Raw genomic sequence first — 21,526 nt, 5'->3', positions numbered from 1 at the left:
GAATTAGTAAATCCACATCATTCAGACCCTAATTAGGACTCTTGGATATATATAAGGACATAGGAGGCACCTAGAACTCACACCACAATAGCTTTCACCACACAAGAATTCCAAAGAATTCCCATAGGAGAAACAAGAAGAGGAGATCTTAGAGAAAGACCCTTTATAGCCAAGGATTCTAATTAAGGCTAAGAGGTAACCCATGTCTCAACAAAACCTATTTTCCTTGCTATAATCTTCTTCTTTGGCTCCTTCTCTATGCTTGTGTCTTGATAAATCTTTTATGATGATTATGATATGATCTTGATGTTGATGAGATGATCTTATGTGTTGATCTTGATAATCTTGATGATTATAAGAGGATCTTGATAATTGTTTGTTGATTCTTGATAAATCTTGATGTTCTTGATTTTAAAGATAAGGTATGATTTTGTGATTTAAATATGTTTAGAGCCCTAGGTTGAATCGTGAATTTCGTATTGTGATATTCTTGGTATATTTGGGTGGGAATTCGCATGTTCGGGTGTTGATTATGTTTAGAAGTCATGTTTGGATATGTTCAATGTGATTCTTGGTTTTGATCAGTTATTTGACTACATGGTGTCGTCCTTTGCGTTTAAAAGTGTCTAAACATGGCTTCGGGTTCAACAAAAGATCCTGGGACCCAAGTATTGAAAAAAAGTCAGTGGGGGGTAGGTGGGGGTAGGGGAACCCGCCACCTACCTGCTGCCCCTATTGGGCGTCGCCGGCTGCCCGCTGCCGGGGGCAGGCGACTGCCCGCCGGGCACCCGCTGCCCAGCGTCTCGCCGCCGGCGGGTGGAGGTCCACCCGCCGGCCACCCGCTGGAAATTCCCAATGTGGGAAGGTGGCTTCATCGTTTGATGTTTCCCCGACCCTCGTGGTGTCCCAACGGACTCCGTTTATCGTGCCTGAGTCTAGTTTGATGTTTCGGGTACCGTTCGTAGGATAAAAGAGTCTTGTGTATTGCATGCTAGTTGAATTGGTATCCTGTTGGCCTAGATGAAAGAAGTATGAACCCCTTAGGAACATTCCTAGTATGTGGATGACCATGCATAAGTTTATTATACGTATTCTCACCCTTTTCCCAATGTGCTAATGTGGGTTACATGTGCTTGCTATGTGTTATGTGTGCATGATACCCCAATTTGGTTACGATCAAATTGGCTATACGGGCAGTTGGATAGGTTGAGAACCATACCAACTGTTGCGGTCCACCGTTTGGTTGCGATCAAACGTTTTACATGAGCTGCGGTTCATAATCTGGTTGCGATCAGAAATACACTTTTGGGCTGCGGTCCACCGTTTGGTTGCGATCAAACGTTATGATGAGCTGCGGTTCATCGGTTGGTTGCGATCAATCCCTTCGTGTTGCGATACGAGGTAGGGTGCTGCGGGGCCGTGTTAGCGCTATATGCGCTGACCCTCATGTATGGGCATGCGATTGGTCCTGTGGCGCCACCAAAGTGTGCTTATGTGCTGAGATAATGATTGAATGAAAGATATGAATGATGTGAAATAATCTTGTGTCCTTAGGATATATGCTAGTATCTTTATGTGCATGATTATATCTGTTGAATGTGCTTGTCCCTACTTGTTGAGTCTATTCTCGGTTTTTAAAGCTAGAGTCTCCTAAGTATATATCTTCCGGCTTCAAAATGGTTTTCCTATATATATATATATATATATATATATATATATATATATATATATATATATATATATATATATATATATATACCTATATTGTATTTTAACGCGTTGGAGTGGGTTACCAGCATTATTCGCTGAATAGATATATTTGGCTTTCAGGCACAGATGAGTAGACTCCGGAGCGCGCTAGAGGACCGAAGCTTAGTTAGATAGTTTTCCTTTCGGCCTGCGTGCCAAGATGTTGTATTGACATACTTTGAGGATATTTAGTAGTATAGCCTGTGCATCTGAGTTCTCCAGCTCAGATGTGGCATAGCACCCCAGACTCTTATGTTTAGTATGCTCTGTTTTGAGATTTAATGATAGTATTGCCTTTATTATATAAGTTTTATAAGTTTCGAAAATCTGGGGTGTTACAGGAATACCAACATTAGATTCAGTGGGGACAGACACATTAGGATCAATGGACTCTTTCGAAACTATAGGCTTGACAGAACTATCAAAGACAACAGCATCAGGCATATCAATATCAGTAGAATCAACAATTTGTTTTAAAGAAACATTATCAACCGACATGGGAATAGATTTATCAGACAAATCAGATTTAGGCAAAGCAGACTCAACGTTCTTAGACTCAGGCAAACTAAGCTTAGTCACAACAAAATGATCAGTAGGAATAATATGGGAAAACAATGAAACATTCAAAACAGGGGCAGCAGATATAGACTCTACAACATTAACAGAGGATAGATTAGATTTAGACCTGGTTTCAAGAATCTCCATCCATCGTTGTACCTCATCATGAGCCAGTTTCTAGTTATGTTCCTGAGCAGATGATCGATATCGAATAGTATCTTCCCATTCAAGAGCCTATTTCCCGAAATGCTTCAAAAACTCTCCAGCCCTGTTTCCGTCTTCAGGATCATCGATCGTGTTGCCAAAGAGACATCACTGTCTATGTCAAATTCCATCAACATCTGTGTAGTAGTATCATCATCTGACATTCCTTCAAGGAATTCTAGAAAGTTGGAGATTATCGTCACAATGATCTCGTCTCTAAGAACCGGGTCAAGCTTCAATATGTTCTTCATAGCAAGCTGAAGAAGCGACTTGACGTGCTTTAGAGCATTCTCAGGAGAATGGTCATTCATGTAGAGCTTAATCATCATATTCCTCACTACGTTAGCCATGGATACTAAGATTTTTAGTGAGGGAGAGGAGATGCAATTCATAAACCCTAGAAGGAGGCTTAGAAAATTTCAGAGTGTTAGGGAGAAATCGAATGAGCTAAACCTTGAGTATTTGCAACTAAAAAGACTTAGATGGTGTTTAGAGAGAGAAGATGGTAATTAATGCGATTGATGTGATAGACATGCAAAAGCAATTTTTACTGACACAATGGTACAACTATTTTTTCGGCATGGAAATGACATTTCCAAAAATAAAATAGTGTAGGCTTTGAAATAGGGATATCAGATCCGAATTTGAATTAGACGGACCAGATCAATTTGAAGAAGGAAATGTTGACTAAGATGGACTCAAATAGCAAAGAATACCCAAAAGGTAACATTTTAGACCATGATCCCATATCCTTCTTCTGATACGATAGACTGGCTTAGTTATCCATCCGGCAGACTCCCAGAGCAGACCTGAGAATCTCAAACTGATTTGCATCAAGTGGTTTAGTCAGTATATCTGCCAATTGTTTATCAGTCTTAACATATTCCAACTCGATCTCCTTAGCTTCAACAAGATCCCTAATGAAGTGATGCCTTATATCGATGTGCTTAGTCCTTGAATGTTGAACAGGATTCTTAGAGATATTAATGGCACTCATGTTGTCACAATAGAGTGTCATAGATCTTTGTTGTAACCCATAGTCCAAAAGCATATGTTTCATTCATATGAGTTGAGTACAACATCCACGAGCAGCTATATACTCTGCCTTAGCAGTGCTTAATGATATAGAGTTCTACTTCTTACTTAACCACGATACTAGGTTTTTCCCAATGAAGAAGCAACCTCCAGAGGTACTCTTTCTGTCATCCACATTTCCAGCCCAATTAGCATCACAATAAATAACTAAACTCACATGGCTTTCCTTAGAATACCATACGCAGTATTGTTCAGTTCCCTTGACATACTTCAAAATCCTTTTAGCAGCAATTAAATGAGACTCTTTAGGGGCTAACTGATATCTTGCACAAATCCTGACACCATACATAATGTCTGGTCGACTAGCTGTCAGATAGAGAAGACTTCCAATCAGACTTCTGTATACAGTAGAATCCACTGGTTGACCTGCATCATCCTTTGATAACTTTGTTGAAGTAGAGATCGGCGTTCTAGGTGATTTGCACGATTCCAGCTCAAACTTCTTAATCAGATTCTTGGCATATTTTTCTTGAGAGATAAAGTATCATTCAACAATTTGTTTCACTTGAAGACCTAGAAAATACGTCAGTTGACCAACCATAGACATTTCAAACTCTCTCTTCATAACATCTACCAATTCTTCAGTATACTTCTGTAGTGTATATCCGAATACAATATCATCCACATAGATTTGAGCTATAGTAACATGCTTTCCAGTAGACTTGACAAATAAAGTCTTGTCTACTCTTCCCCGATCATAACCATGTTGAAGAAGCTATTGAGTCAGACGTTCATACCAAGCTCTTGGAGCTTGCTTAAGGCCATAAAGAGCTTTCCTTAACTTGTAGACATAGCCTAGGTACTCAAGATCCTCAAATCCTTTAGGTTGAGCCACGTAGATATCTTCATGCAAATAACCATTTAGAAATGCTGTCTTTACATCCATCTGAAACAATGTGAAACACAGAATGCAAGCAATAGCCAGTAGAATTCTAATTGATTACAGCCTAGCAACTGGAGCAAACGTTTCATCATAATCTATGCCTTCCATTTGAGTGTAACCCAGAGCAATAAGTCTGGCCTTGTGATGTTGTATATTTGAGTGGGATGGAATAAATGTGATGGTGAAAGTGTTTAAATGAGGATTGTGGAACCCCCGAGTGTCGAACTCAAGGATGGCTGTTCGGAGCAAGTAAAGTGCAAGACAACCGTTGTCACAATGTATCAAACGAAGTGAACTAGGTGTAAGTAGGAGAGTGTGGTAGGTGTTGGGAACAAGTGTAAACATAGAAAACAAGGAAACAAAGGAAATAAAACAAGAAGGGAAAACAAGGATTTGGATGGAAAGAATTTGTGATCATGCATTCATTGGTCTCAAGGTGGACAAGAATGTGATGCATGGCTTGACTATCCTAAGGGAGAACCAAGGCACCAACATTAGGTTGTGTCAAACCTAAACTCTCATTCCCTACTTTGGGTGAGGCATTTTATCAAACACTTGGCGGGTGGTCTACCGTCTCCTCCCCTAAGTTCGCCCTCTCGGGTCGTAGGAAGGGGGTTGCAAGGTCAAGACTAAGGAGAGTGAAATCTCTTGCTAAACAATACTCTCACACTCATCTAACCATTGGGTACCTCAACGGAAAGAGATCTATATGCACACCTCTACAACATAGGCATTCAATGCCAAACAATACATCAAATCTCATCATCTAATCTATACAAAGCATGAATACACAATCATAATCCATTTCCAATCCTAGTCCTAGAAATCTAGCAATTCATCATCATCAATAGACAAAAACACACATTAGATAAGAAATTAAGAACAAGAAGAAGAGGTATACCCCAAAGCTTCAATCCAAGGTGTTGTCATCCATAAGTAATCTTGTACAATGAATTCTAGAGATGGGAAAATGAAAAGCTAACCTAAACCTAATCTAAGAGATCTAATTTTTTAAAATAGAGGAAATGAAAATGAGATAGATGATGGAGAATCCCCCTACAAGCCCTTGCTTATATCCTGAAATTTCCTTTAAGTGATTTCGCAAAGCCCGTACAACGCACGTTGCGAGCTTCCTAGAATTTTCTGGGATTTTTTCCCTTCTTCGGAATTGTAGCCCTTGAAAAGCCCGAACCATAGCCACTTGAATCACTTCATTTGGACACTCCTAGCTCAAGATATGATCATTTTACTGAACTGTCGTCGGAATGCCCTAAAAATGACAATGTTTTGCTATTTTTCAACAAATGCAAGATAATTAGTCCTTAATCCTAACTTCTATCAAATTAAGCTATTTAAGCATGAATTAGTCCAAAAGGACTCCAATTATAACACAATTTTTCTCCTAAATACCCTACAAAACATAGCATCTTTGCCACTTATCACCTTGTTCCTGGCAACATTTCCAGCTTCATCATTCTTATTTTTGAAGATCCATTTTGTTCCGATAACGTTCACACCATCTGGTTTAGGTACGAGATTTCACACATGATTTCTTTCAAACTGCTGTAGCTCCTCTTGCATTGCCTTAACCCAGTGATCATCTTGCAAAGCTTCTTTGACATTCTTGGGTTCTATTTTTGAGGTGTAGCAAGAATATCCAGCCAACTCGATCAAATTTTTCCTCACTCTACTTCTTGTGCAAATTCCAGTAGTCGGATCACCAATAATGTTGACTGATGGATGATATTTTTGAGTTCTGCTTGACTTGTCCCTTCCATCACGATCAGATAGAGGTTGACTCATCACAGTATTATCATCATCTTCATCTGGTGGATCATCAGAGGCAGGTGGTTGATCATCTTTAGTGATGAATGCCATAGACTTTTCTCATCTGCTTGAACTCATGTTATCATTAGCTAACACTTCAATTTCATAAGTGTGTAGACTCCCCATTAGTTCACCAACACTTTTATTTTCCCAACCGGCATTTTCTTGGATCGCAGTCACTTTCATCCGGAATCTCTTCGGCAAACATCGTAGTATCTTCTTGACAACTCTATCTTCTTAAAATGGTTCACCAAGAATAGCCACTCTGTTCATCAGATCTTGAACTTTTCTATGGAAGTTCGAGATATTTTTGTCTTCATCCATTCTTAGAGCATCAAATTCTGACAATACCATATGAAGTTTTGATTTTTTCACATCACTTGTGCCTTCATATCTGGTTTCTAGGATCTCCGATGCTCTTTTGCCTCCTTTACACCAGTAACTTGAGTGAATACGGATTCATGTAAGGAACCCACAATCAAATTTAGGGCTTTGTTGTTGAGATTTGAAGCAGTTATCTCATCATCAGTCCAGTTGGCTATCGGTTTAGGCGTAGTAGTTCCATAAGCATGCTGGACTGTTAGAGGTGTCCATCCAGTGAGAATGGTCCGATACACCTGTGACACCCCGTAATCCAAATTCGATTAAGGGATTAATTAAGTAATTAATCCTAATTCAATTGGTAATTTAATTCCCTAAATTCCTAAAAATTCAATAGTCGAGGCCTAGTAATTGACTAGTCAACCCAAAGTCAAGGTTGTACCTAAAGCTTTGTGAGTAGTTCCCTTGTTCCCTTACACCTCTTCATTTTAGTAAGGGTATTCAAGACATTTCACCTTATGTTAGTAATGCAAGCTAACCTAGAAGACACACCTCATTCTTTCTCCTTACCCTTTCCAAACTTGAACTCCTCCTTCTCTCTAAAAGTTAGATAGCTTTTCTTCCAAGCCAAGTTGGAGCTTTGTCAAATCTTCAAAGTTTGTCTCCAAGATTCTACCTTTCATACGTTTGAGCATCTAGGAGGATAAGATCTATGTTTATCTTGTATTTTTAGTGTTTTCTATGGTGTCTTTCCTTAAAGATAGAATCTTTATGATCTTTTGGTGTGTTCTTGAAGTGGGTTTGGAAGGTGAACCTTATTAGGAGCTTGGTGAAGTGTTAAGTGAAGGTTTTTGTCTACAAGAGGTAACCAATGCTCTATAAAATCTATTTTGCTTACCTATTTGATGATTCTTGGATTCTACATGTGATTTTGCTATGAAATGTGAGTGTTTATGCATTGTCTTGTGAAAATGCATATCTAGAGTTTGTTATTAGGGTTCTTGTATGCCATTGCTTGGCTATTCCTTTGGTTCAAGCCATTTTGTTATATTTGGTGAGATTTGACATGTTTTGGACTTGAATTTGAGCTTGGAGTTGAAAATCCCCGAAGGGATTGTTTTGGTGTAAAGGTATGTGGGTGTGTATTTGGCAGTGGCCTACCCGCCGCCCCACCCGCGGGGTACAGGTGGCTTGTGGGTGTGTACCTGCTGGCGGAACCACGGGTGGGGGTCTACCCGTGGGTCCACCCGCGGGGAACATATGTTGACTTGTTTGGGGATTTGCTCCCCGTGATTCTTTTGACTCGGTATTTGGTCTTTTGACTTCCCGATGTTCTTTTGTGGAACTATTTGAGCGTCTTCTTGATGTTTCGTATGTCTAGAACTATATGGTAGGAATCCATATAGGTTTTGGTGTCTTGAATCGTGCTAAGTGTTCAACATTGTGTTTCGTTGAACCGTGATGAGTCTTGTGTGTTCTTCGGAACTACTTTCGGTTTACCCGTTTGATAAGCATGCTAGTTCAGTGTTTAAATGCTAGCATGTATGTTGTCTGTACTTTCCTATTGTTAATGATGACTTGTTTTAATCATCGTTGTTGTTGGATTGTGATCCATTCCTTGATTGAGTATGGTTTCATATCTTCGTTGTGATCCGTTGATTGATTCCTATTGTGGCGTGGTGTGTGTGGCTGTACCTGGATTGCACGATTAATGGTTTGAGACATTAGTCTCCAAGGTACGGTAGTGGTCCTCGTGGTGGCCATGACGCGATTATGGATTTTGTGACCTTTGTGTAAGGTTCACGTATTTCTTGGGAAGCATGTGTTGCCGTGTGTGTTCGGTACCCTCGTGTACTATGAAATCGGTGGTTCTGTTGGAGATCTTTTGGAGAGGGGACGACGGTCCTCGGAGGGATAAGGTTGGACTTGGTGTACAGGGGTCCTGGAGGTAAAGGTTGGAACTAGATATAAGGTTGGGGGTAGCCATAAGGTTGGAACCGGGCATAAGGAATGGATATGAATTCGTAATGGGTGATGTCACGAAGGCTTATGTAGCCGTGGTTGTGTATTTCTTTATTTGTGACGTGTGATGTCACAAAGGCATGTGTTGCCAATGGTTGTGTCTTTACTCTCTCTTGTGTTATGCATGTCGGGTGTTAATCTACTGTGTGATGGTAGATTATGCCTTGAGTCGTTCTTTTGCGTCGTTGTACTTCTTGTGGTCTTGGGATCTGTTCCCGAATGCTTGTGGTGAGTGCATAGAGCCTTGTGTTGACTTCTGCTCTTGGTTTGAACATATATATATATATATATATATATATATATATATATATATATATATATATATATATATATATATATATATATGTATTCCCTTTCGCAAATGATTTTACATACGTATATCCTATCTATGTATGATATTTCACATGTATTGGTGGGTTACCAGCATTATTCGCTGTCCGGGCGTCGTCCCATCTTTTATGTGTTTCTTTCAGGTGATGTGTAGACGAGAGCGCGGTCTAGAACCTGTTAGTGTAGATCTCTTTGTTTTGAGTTGTTGTGGCCTGTGAGCCAAGGATAGACATTAGTACTCTTGTGTGGTATGGATTTAGTTGTGGTTTATGCAGATGTTTATCCTGTGCGTTCACCTTTGGGTGGGCGTGGCATAGCACCCCTTTTATTTCCTGTTTATATAACCCTTGTTTAGTCTTCCGCTGTGTTTGATGTTTTAGTTAGTTATCTGCATGATTAAGGCTTAATTCTGCATGGAAATTAGGGGGTGTTACAACACCCTTGTTCCTTGAGCTTGAACGTAGATCTCCATTCGAGTTTTCTAGAATTGGTAATTGTGACCGTCTAACTCTGGGGGTTTCGTTTTTGCATCTATCCTGACACAATCAGACAACCAACCAGCACCATAGATAGAAACACAAACAGATAGAAAGAAATACTAACTAACTCTATTATCAAGACATACAAAAAAGCTTTTCCCGAATGGATCAAGTCACTATGTAGACTTAAAAGCCCTGATAGCAATTGTGATTTTGTGTGAAATGATAACCTACAATATTGATCTACTTGTTTTATCAAATAGTTGGTGCGCAGGCTTAACACAGACAATAAACTGGATAATCAAACAGATAAACCATCAGAAAGTTAAAGAGCGGAAAACAAATGCAGAAAGTAAATCAACACAGAGATTTGTTTACCCTGTTCGATACAATGTGTATCTACATCTGGGGGACAATCACCGATGCGTCCAATCCACTAACCATAACACCAATTTACAAAGGTAGAGAAATGATCTCACCCAAGTGCCCCACACTATGTTTGTACCCAATCTACAGAGGTTTAGTAAATTGTTGAAGATGGAGAGCCATGCATCCAAAAGTCCATGAAATCCCTTCAATGTAGAGCTAACTCTGATGCAGTCCACTTCAATGACGTAGTCCTGCACTGTTCCCACAACTGAGTGATTTTCGCGTCCACTGTTTAAGCACAGTTGTTTCTTCTCAAGTTCATCTTCTTAAATCACCATGAAATTTCAGTCTTGAGAAGAGATGATAACCAGAGAGAGACTTTTAGAACGATGAGTGCTATTCTGCATTCAAGAAATGGATTGTGTGTATGCGTAACATTTCTTGAATAAGCAACTCACAATATATATCTTTGGTTAAAGGAGTAGGACACGTAATCAGGAATTCAAGCAGCTCCTTATTTTGATTACGTCCATACTCTCCTTCAATAAAATGTCTTCCAACGGCTTTAAATCTTCAGAGACGCTTTTGATGGATTCCCTGATCAATCAGGGCTTCATTCTTCAAACTCAAACTGACTCTGATCTACAGCATATTCTAAGTTGCCATAATAATAATGTCAATTACATGTTGGGGTTTTAACTAACCAAAACACTGACAAAGTAGCTTTCTTCCCACGTAGCAAGTGCGCACGTCCTCCCTTTCTTTCATGCGCAATTATCTCAATTTGTAGTATAAATAGCATTTGTCTTTGCTTTGTAATTGCATCAATCTCAATTGCATTCAACCTTTCTTGTCTTTTGTTCTCACGTAGATTATATATATATATATATATATATATATATATATATATATATATATATATATATATATATATATATATCTTGTATTTCATTTTGAGAGTTTAATATATATTTATTCCATATTCCCAATTTTGCAATTTTCTTATTTGTCATTTATATAATTTTCTTCATTTATATATTTTCACTATCATTTAACTTTTATAATTATCAATTTTCGATTATTCGTTTCCGCATTATTCCACTATATTTCTTACAAGTGGTATCAGAGAGGTTTAATTGAGAATTATTTTTAAAGATGTCCACTGTTACCAAGTTTGATATCTAAAAGTTTGACGGGAAAATTAGCTTTTCTATCTTGAAGGTTCAGATGGATGCCGTTCTACCCCAGAACGGTTGAAGAAAGCTCTAGCTAGGTGATAGACTTAATTTCTAGACATTATTTAGAGTAATTTTAACTAGTGATTTGCATAAATAGATTAAGTTTTAGGGTTAATTATATTATAAATATTATATTTAGTATATGTTACTAGTTTAGACTAGTTTAGATGAGTTTTAATAAATATTAGGCTAATGTTGCATTTTTATTAATTTAAATAGGAGTTTTATTTTATCTATAGTATTAAATTTATTTGGTAGTTTTATATCTTAAATTTTAAATTTGTGTTTTATTTATTAAGTAAAGTGGTGTCATTAGGTTAATATAATTATTATTATTTTAACTTAATTGGTTTTGTTTTATTTTTCCTTTACAGAATTGCGTAGCAAGGAAAGAAAGAAAAAAAGAGATTAAGGTTAGGGATTATGCTTTTAATTAGAGGGTCGGCAGATTAGATACGAAACAGAGAGCTTAGAGGCGGCGGCGACTTCGGCGAGGAGACTTCATCGCAGGGGATTCCTGAGCTTCGATCGCAGCTATCATCTTTTTAGGCTTGAATTATTTCTCTTTATCTTTATTTTTATTTCTTGTTAAAATTTCCAGAATGCTATTTCTTGAACATTTAATTATGATTATTGGCTAGAACTCTTTATTAGGGATTTGGATTAGCCTAGATTAGATTAATTGACTATTTTTCGTGTGTTAATTCTTCCAATTTCAATTTAATAATTGAACTTGATTATATTTATTTTATGTATTTTAATTGTGGATTGTGTGACTGGCCATTGCATAATTCTAATATTAGGGTTCATAAGAAGAACTGACAGGTGAATTATGAACCTAGAACTCGTAAGATAAACACTTTTGACCTAAACTAGACATAGCTTTAGGTATTTGTGGTGATACTTGATTGTTGCTTAATGGGTTCAATTAATGTTGGTGAGATATCGACGGATGATCACAGTTAATTGGATACAACCTAGTAGCTCGACGGAGTATTAGGATATATATGGAGCAATTGTCACTATAATCATAAGAATCAATATTTAGGAGAGTTAGTTAATTATCTAATAGGTGAATCCCAAATCCCTAATCTTTTCTCAATTGGATTTTCCCTCTGCTTAAAATTCATAAATATTATTTTTAATTATATTAATTATATTTATTTGCTAATTTCCTTATTAACAATTTGATGATTTAAGATAACAGTTAATAGTGTTCTTCGTGGGATCGACCCTGGAATACTCCAGGAATTTATACTGTGATTGACTCTGTGCGCTTGCAGATTATAGCAATCACTGGGAAGAAGAAAAAATCGGCTACAATGACAGATGAACCCTGGGAAGATTTAGATGACAAGGCACGTTCAACCATTCTTTTGTGCCTGTCAAAAGAGGTTCTACGTGAGGTGGCAAGTGAGACGACTGCGTCAGATTTATGGTTCGCGTTGGATTCGCTTTACATGGCCAAATCTCTGGCGAACATGCTACGCCTGAAGGAGCGTCTGTACACAATCCGTCCGACGGAAGGTACTTCTATTAAATCTCACTTGGATGAATTCAATTCTATTTTATTGGATTTTGGGAATATTGATGTCATAATTGAAGATCAGGATCGTGTTTTTTTATTGCTTGTCTCTCTCCCTAAATCATACAAGCATTTCAAAGAAATTATGTTGTATGGTAATAGTAGTGATACCCTTACTTTCAACAGCGTTAAGTCAAACCTATTGTCCAAAGAAATGTTTGACTTACAAATTAAGTCCGAGGACAAAGGTGAAGGCTTGACTGTAAGGGGTCGCTCACTTGAAACAGAGAGTAGTAATAAAAAAACTAGATCCAAGTCCAAAGAACGTAAGTTCAACAAATCCTGTAAGTACTGCAAGAAGCATGGTCATGATGTGACTGAATGTTTCAAGCTGAAAAACAAGCAAGAGAGAGAAAAGAAGTCTGCTGAAGCTAGTGTTGTTGAAAGTGATTCAGAAGGCGATGTTATGTTATCTATTAGTTCCGGTTGCAAACGGAGCGAAACCGAGTGGGTTTTAGACTTTGGTTGTACATTCCACATGTGTCTTCACAAAGACTGGTTCGTCCTCATAAATCAGATTCTTACGCACTTCCAGAGCATACAACACATTGTTTAGAGTCAACTCCTTCCTGAAGGCCATCTTCAGAACCACTCTACCCACGCCTTCAACATTGGAATGTGAAGAATTTCTCATCCGCACCATCTCACTAGTAGCAGTCTCAAAGGTAGTTAACAACTAATGGTTGAAGCATATATGTTTGGTAGCACTAGTGTCAATAAACCATTTCTTTTGGTTGGACCCAACCATGTTCACCTCGAACACTATCTACGAGAGATGATTTTAGCATCTTGATTGCTTTGTTTCCACCAGATTAGCATGAGAATTTTTATTCTTTTAATTTTCTATGGAGCTTTGCAATCAGTAGACTTATGGCCTATCTTGCCACTATTAAAGCATTTTCCATGAAATTTACTCTTTGAAATGCCACCATTAGGACTGATGAGTGCCAAAGATGTATCTTTCTAAGGGTCATTTTGAGGTTGTTTTGTGTTTAATTGGAGTCCTTCGTGCTTAATTTGGATAGTAAATGACATAAAATTATTTAATTGAGGTATACGGACTAATGATGAGTGCAGTATAGTTTTTTGAAGGGGTTTGAGCTAAAGTGGAAGAATTTGGACCTAATTTGGAGAAAACGCTATAACAGCAAGGGACACGAGTGGGTGCACGACCGTGGAGCTGGTGTGGGAAAACTTCTACAAGTTCCACTACACTGGCCATGATTGCGGCACGATTTTTGGAACTGCACGAGCACGACCACGATCGCTCATGCACAGGTTCGTGGGCAGAGGCGCGAAGACTATAAAAGGCTTGAAGAAGTTGACTTTTGGATAGCCAATCTTAGACTTTAATTTTACATCTTTTCGTCAGCCCAAAAACTCTCCCAATCTAGAGAGAAAGTGGTTCTAGGGTTCAAAATGAATCGACAACTTGCTTTAATCTTAGAGCTTCTTCTTCTTGCTTGAGTTGGATTTCTTGTTGGATTGATGGCTATTGTGAATTGAAGCTAAGTAGTTCCAACATTTTCTCCATTTAATTCATCCTTCATCTCCATTGATTGCTTCAATTTCAATCGTTCTTCAATCTAAACATGAGCAACTAAATCTTCTTAGGGATAGGATTAGCATTTACTTGCATGGTGCTAGTGTGAATGTTAATTTCTAATTGGAAATGTATTTGTGTTGATTGCTTGATTTCTTGATGGAAGTGGAGGTTTGTTTTATTTTTTTTGGGGTTAGAGCCAACTTTATGGATGATCTAGAAATTTGTATGCTTGATAACCGCTTGCAAACGTACTAAGAGCCTTGATTCCACTTGCATTTCACGCTTTAGATCCGAGAGGGCAAAGTCCGGAATGAGGTGTAGGCAAGGTATTAGATAAAATATCTCATGGTTGTAACATTGTCACTTGGGTGCTCTATTACCCCATGATAGGCCAACAAGACCTAAAAGGATAAAATGGCTTTGGCATTGGCAATCACCACACTTGAATTCCAATTAGCACAATCATACATTTCATACTTTAGACACTTGAAAACACCATTACAAGGAAAGGCTAATCCATACCCATTTCATATCATTTGTTCTTACTCCAACGGAACAATTTTCAAGCCTATAAATACCCCCTTCCTCTACAGAAGGAGGTTCTGATCTTTGAAAAATATTTAAGTGCAAAAATCTCTATTGAAACATCGAGTTATTTGTGACTAGTTTGAGAGAGAAAATACGCTAAGTTTATATCCATATTTACGAAGGCTTGTGTTGCTACATCGATTCACACCCAGTTTTTAAAGCCAAGTTCTTCAGTTGGAGGAAGAAGAAAAATCTTCTTCGTCTTTGTTTCCTCTACTTGGAATAGTAGAAAGAGGAGGAGTATACTTGGAAGAAGTCAAAAAACCTGTGTAGCAAGATTTTGTCCAGCTTTGTGTCAATGAACAATCTTGGGGTGTTTTTGTACTAAGGAGATAGAGCAAACTTTCACGTATTGGGAATAAGAGTGGAGTAGGCTTTGATAACAGCCGAACGACTATAAAACTCTCTCTCCCTCTCTCTCTCTCTCTCTCTCTCTCTCTCTCTCTCTTATTTATTTATTTTTTTATTTACATTTACGCTTACATACTCTTACACACTACAAACTTATATTTTATCAATCAAACCTACGTGCAACCAATTCTTAAAAGAGTTAACTTATTTCCGTTGTGCATATAAACTCTAAGCGAGTGGTTAAGTTTTACACTTAATGATTCGTAACAATTTTTCAAAATCTAACAAATCTATTCACTTCCTTCTAGAATTGTTCCCTAAACCCTTCGGGACCAATACGGGTTGGATCATGTAACCCACGGGCGAACCCGTCTTACCCACTTCCCATGTAACACCCCCTAAATACCATGCTATTTAAAGCCTTAAACATGAAGATATCTTAAACAAAACATTAGACACAACGGAAGACTGAAAGAGGAATATATAAACTGGAAGTAAAAAGGGGTGCTATGCCACGCTCATCCAGAGATGAACGCACAAGCTAACATCTGCATAATTCGACATCTAAGACCATACATGTTCAAGTACTAAGTCTATACTGGGCTCATAGGCCACAAAACAAAAGAAGGAGCTACACTAGCTGGCACTAAACCGCGCTCTCGTCTAAACATCACCTGAAAGAAACACGTAAAAGATGGGACGACGCCCGGTCAGCGAATAATGCTGGTAACCCACCAATACATGTGAAATATTATACATAGATAAGATATACGTTTGTAAAATCATTTGTGAAACGGAATACTTATATATAAGTTCAAAACCAAGAGGAAAGGTCAACACGAGACTCAAAGCACTCACAATAAGATAAGGGAACACATCCAATGACACGCCAAGAAGTAACAATGACAACACAAGTAAGGCTCAAGTGTAAAATCTATTATCACACAATAGATTAACACCCGACATGTATAACTCCAAAGAATAAGGACACACCCAACGGCAACACATGCCAAGGCAACACATGCTTTTGTGACTACACACGTCACAAGAAGAGAACTCACAACAACGGCTACACAAGCCCTCGTGACATCACCCATCACGAGTTGAAATGCCTTCCTTATGCCCGGTTCCAACCTTATGGCTACCCCCAACCTTATGTCTAGTTCCAACCATTACCTCCAGGACCCTTGTAGTTCTTAGTCCAACCTTTTTCCTCCTGGGACCATCATCCCCCACCAACAAACCACCAACAAGACCACCAATTCATAGTACACGAGGTACCGATCACACACACGGCAACACATGCCACCCAAGAAATACGTGAACCTTACACAAAGGTCACAACTCCATAATCACGTCATGGCCAACACGAGGACCACTGCAATACCTTTGTGACACCCCAAAATCCAAATTCAATTAACGGATTAATTAAGTAATTAATCCTATTTCGATTAGTGAATTAATTCCTAAAATCCTGAAAATTCAATACTTGGGGACTAATAATTGACTAGTCAACCCCAAAGTCAAAGTTGTACCTTGAGCTTTGTAAGGAGTTCCCTTGTTCCTTACATTTCCTAATGTTAGTAAGGGTATTCTTGACCTTTCACATTGTGTTAGTATTGTAACCTAACCTAGTAGACCATCTTCATTCTATCCCTACACTTTCTAAAAATCTAGCGCCACCCTCTCTCTAAAAGGTGAGTAGTTTTTCTTCCAAGCCAAGTTGGAACCTTGCCAAGATTTCAAGAGTTGCTTCCAAGATTCAACCTTTCCTATATTTGGGCATTTAGGAGGGTAAGATCTAAGTTCATCTTGTGTTTTTGGTTTTATCTAAGGTGTCTTTTCTTAAAGCTAGGATCTTTATGATCTTTTGGTTTATTCTTGAAGTGGGTTTGGAAAGTGATCCTTGCGAGGAGCTTGTTGAGGTGTAAAGTGAAGTCTTTAGTCTACAAGAGGTGACCCATGCTCTACAAAACCTATTTTGCTTACCTATATGTGATTTCTTGGATTCTACATGTGTTTTGCTATGAAATGTGAGTGTTGATGCATGATCTTGTGAAAATGCATATCTAGAGCTTGTGTTTAGGGTTATTGTATGCCATTTCTTGGCATTTCCTTTGATTCAAGTCATTTTTTTGTGTTTGGTGAGATTTGGCATGTTTTAGACTTGAATTTGAGTTGGAGATGAAAAATCAGCGAAGTGGTGTTTTGTGGTATAGGATATGTACCCGCGGGCGGAACGGCGGGCGGGGCACCACCCGTCGCCCCACCAGCGGGTACGATCCTTGTGGGAATGTGTTCCCGCGGGCGGAACCACGGGCGGGGCACCACCCGTGGGTCCACCCGCGGGTACACAAGTGGTGTTGTTTGGGGATTTGTTCCCCAAGATTCTTTTGACTCGGTATTTGGTCTTTTAACTTCCCGATGTCTTTTGTGGAACTATTTGAGTGTCTTCTTGATGTTTCGTATGTCTAGAACTATATGGTAAGATTCCATGTAGGTTTTGGTGTCGTGAATCGTGCTAAGTGTTCAACATTGTGTTTCGTTGAACCGTGATGAGTCTTGTGTGTTCTTCAGAACTATCTTTGGTTTACCCGTTTGATATGCATGCTAGTTCGGTGTTTAAATTCTAGCGTGTGTGTTGTTTGTACCTTCCGTTTGGTTGATGATAACTTGTGTTATTCATCCTTGTTGTTGTTGGACTGTGATCTATTCCTTGATTGAGTATGGTTTCATATCTTCGTTGTGATCCGTTGATTGATTCCCGTTGTGGTGTGACGTGTGTGTGGCTTTACCTGGATTGCACGATTAGTGGTATGGGACACTAGTCACCAAGGTATTGCAGCGGTCCTCGTGGTGGTCGTGACGTGATTATGAAGTTGTGGCCTTTGTGTAAGGTTCACGTGATTCTTGGGTGGCATGTGTTGCCGTGTGTGTGTACGGTACCCTCGTGTACTATGAAATTGGTGGTCTCGTTGGTGGTCGTTGGTGGGGGGCGACGGTCCCAGGAGGGAAAAGGTTGGACTAAGAAGTACAGGGGTCCTGGAGGTAATGGTTGGAAAGAAGATACAAGGTTGGGGGTAGCCATAAGGTTGGAACCGGGCATAAGGAAGGCATATTAACTCGTGATGGGTGATGTCACGAGGGCTTGTGTAGCTGTTGTTGTGAGTTCTCTTTCTTGTGACGTGTGTAGTCACAAGGGCATGTATTGTCATCGGTCTTGTCTTTATCCTTTGGGATGTGTTCCCGTATCCTTGTTGAGAGTGTTGAGTCTTGTGTTGACTATTGATCTTGGTTTTTGACTTATATACTTATGTATTCTGTTTTGAAAATGGCTTTACAACTTATATCTTACTTATGTATGTTATTTCACATGTATTGGTGGGTTCCCAGCTTTATTCGCTGATCGGGCATCGTCCCATGGTTTATTGTGTTCTTTCAGGTGATGTCTAGGCGAGTGCGCAGTCTAGTGCCTGTTAGCATAGCTCGCCCGTTGGTTTATGGCCTGTGTGCCTAACTAGTTGTAGACTGTTGAGATCTTTTGGATAGCTGTAAACAATGCTGATTCTGCCGTAGCGTTCATCTTTGTTGGTGAATGTGGCATAACACCCCATGACTTGGATTTTTATTTATCCAGTTATCTTTTAGTCTTCCGCTGTGTTTGTTGTTTAGTTGTGTTATCTGCATGTTTTAAGGTTTTAATGAGCCTGTTTTAGGGGGTGTTACAACCTTGGTGACTAGTGTCCCATACCACTAATCGTACAATCCAGGTAAAGCCACACACACATCACACCACAACAGGAATCAATCAACGGATCACAACGAAGATATGAAACCATACTCGATCAAGGAATGGATCACAGTCCAACAACAACGATGATTAACACAAGTCATCATCAACAATAGGAAGGTACAAACAACACACACACTAGCATTTAAACACCCAACTAGCATGCTTATCAAACGGTAAACCAAACGTAGTTCCGAAGAACACACAAGACTCATCACGGTTCAACGAAACACAATGTTGAACACTTAGCACGATTCAAGACACCAAAACCTACATGGATTCCTACCACATACGAAACATCAAGAAGACACTCAAATAGTTCCACAAAAGAACATCGGGAAGTCAAAAGGCCAAATACCAAGTCAAAAGAATCACGGGGAACAAATCTCCGCCAATCACCAAAGTTTACCCCGCAGGTAGGCCCACGGGTAGACCCCTACCCTTGGTTCTGCCCGCGGGTACATACCCACGTCCAACTTGTACCCCGCGGGTGGGCGGCGGGTGGACGCCTACCCGCTATTCCGCCTGCGGGTACGTACCTGTACACCAAATAATCCCTTAGGGAATTTTCAACACCAAGCTCAAATTCAAGTCCAAAACATGCCAAATCTCACCAAATACAACAAAATGACTTGAATCAGAGGGATAGCCAAGCAATGGCATACAAAAACCCTAATAACAAGCTCTAGATATGCATTTTCACAAGACAATGCATAAACACTCACATTTAATAGCAAAACACATGTAGAATCCAAGAAATCATCATAGGTAAGGAAAATAGATTTTGTAGAGCATGGGTTACCTCTTGTTGACAAAAACCTTCACTTAACACCCCACCAAGCTCTAATAAGGCTCACCTTCCATACCCACTTCAAGAACACACCAAAAAGATCATAAAGATTCTATCTTTAAGAAAAGACACCTTAGAAGACACTAAAAACACAAGATGAACTTAGATCTTACCCTCCTAGATGCCCAAATGTATGAAAGGTAGAATCTTGGAGACAACTCTTGAAGATTTGACAAAGCTTCAACTTGTCTTGGAAGAAAAGCTATCTACCTTTTTAGAGAGAAGGTAGAGCTAAAGTTTGGAAAGTGTAAGGAGAGAAATGATGATTGTCTACTAGGTTAGCTTGCATTACTAACACAAGGTGAAAAGTCATGAATACCCTTACTAACATAAAGAGGTGTAAGGGAACAAGGGAACTCCTTACAAAGCTTAAGGTACAACCTTGAATTTGGGGTTGACTTGTCAATTACTAGTCCTCGACTATTGAATTTTTAGGAATTTTAGGAATTAAATTACCAATTGGTTTAGGATTAATTACTTAATTAATCCCTTAATTGAATTTGGATTACGGGGTGTCACATCCTCTCCCCCTTCAAAGAAGCTTCGTCCCCGAAGCTTGGGTACGACAAATTAAGACAAACGGTGAGATGAAACAACTATGTGACAAGAATGCCAAGAACAATCTCTTTTGGTCAAAACCCAAAAGGATTCAAAGCAAGAAAGAAGGTATACTAAAACAAGAATTGGAGGAATTTAACCAACAGATATATTGAGCATATCAAACTCTAAACCAAACACAACTGCCAACTTCTAGCCAACAACTACGAACTAACGACTACTTCAAAGCACCAACTAACAAAGCTAACTACTCAACTAAACAAACAAGCAAGAACAAACACAAAAGGCAAGCAACAAACAACTAACAAACGATAGGACAAGGTACCTGCCGAGAACAAATCTGGGTAACGCTCCCTCATGGTCGATTCCAACTCCCAAGTAGCTTTTTCTACTCCGTGATGTGACCACCAAACCTTCACCATCTTCACCGATTTCCTACGCGTATCCTGGGTCTTAAAATCCAAGATTTTGAGCAGCCTTTCTTCATAAGACATATCATCGTCCAAAGGGATCACTTCTGGTGGAAGAACATGTGTCAGGTCGTGGACATACTTCTTAAGCTGAGATACGTGGAAGACATTATGGACCCGCTCCAACTCCATCGGTAGAGCCAACTGATAAACTAGGTTCCCAACCGTCTCAAGTATCTCATAAGGTCCTATGAAACGGGGGCTTAGCTTGCCCTTCCTTCCAAACCTCATCACTCCCCGGCTGGGCGATACTCTTAGCCAGACTTTATCCCCCACTGCGAACTCTACTTGCCTTCTTGCTCGGTCGGTGTAGGACTTTTGACAATCTTGTGCCGCTTTCATCTTGCTCTGAATCTGTTTAACCTTTTCTGCGGTGTCAAGCAAGAACTGTGGTCCTAAAACTACTGGATTGACCTTATCCTCCCAACACAACGGGGTGCGACACTTTTGACCGTAAAGAGCTTCATAAGGAGCCATGCGTATACTCAAGTGATAACTGTTGTTATAGGAGAACTCTATTAAGTCCAGGTGATCTTCCCATGATCCTTGAAAATCCATCATGCATGCCCTCAAAATATCCTCGATAGTCTGAATAGTCCTCTCTGTTTGTCCGTCTGTAGCCGGATGGAAGGCGGTACTGAGATTCGGCTTGGTCCCCAAAGCTGCATGCAAGGACCTCCAAAACTGTGACAAGAACCTTAGATCCCGATCGG

Source organism: Ipomoea nil, unplaced genomic scaffold, assembly GCF_001879475.1.
Source record: "Ipomoea nil cultivar Tokyo-kokei standard unplaced genomic scaffold, Asagao_1.1 scaffold0117, whole genome shotgun sequence".
NCBI lineage: Eukaryota > Viridiplantae > Streptophyta > Magnoliopsida > Solanales > Convolvulaceae > Ipomoea > Ipomoea nil.
The sequence above is the reverse complement of the archived record's forward strand: the minus strand, read 5'-3'. Positions refer to the sequence as shown.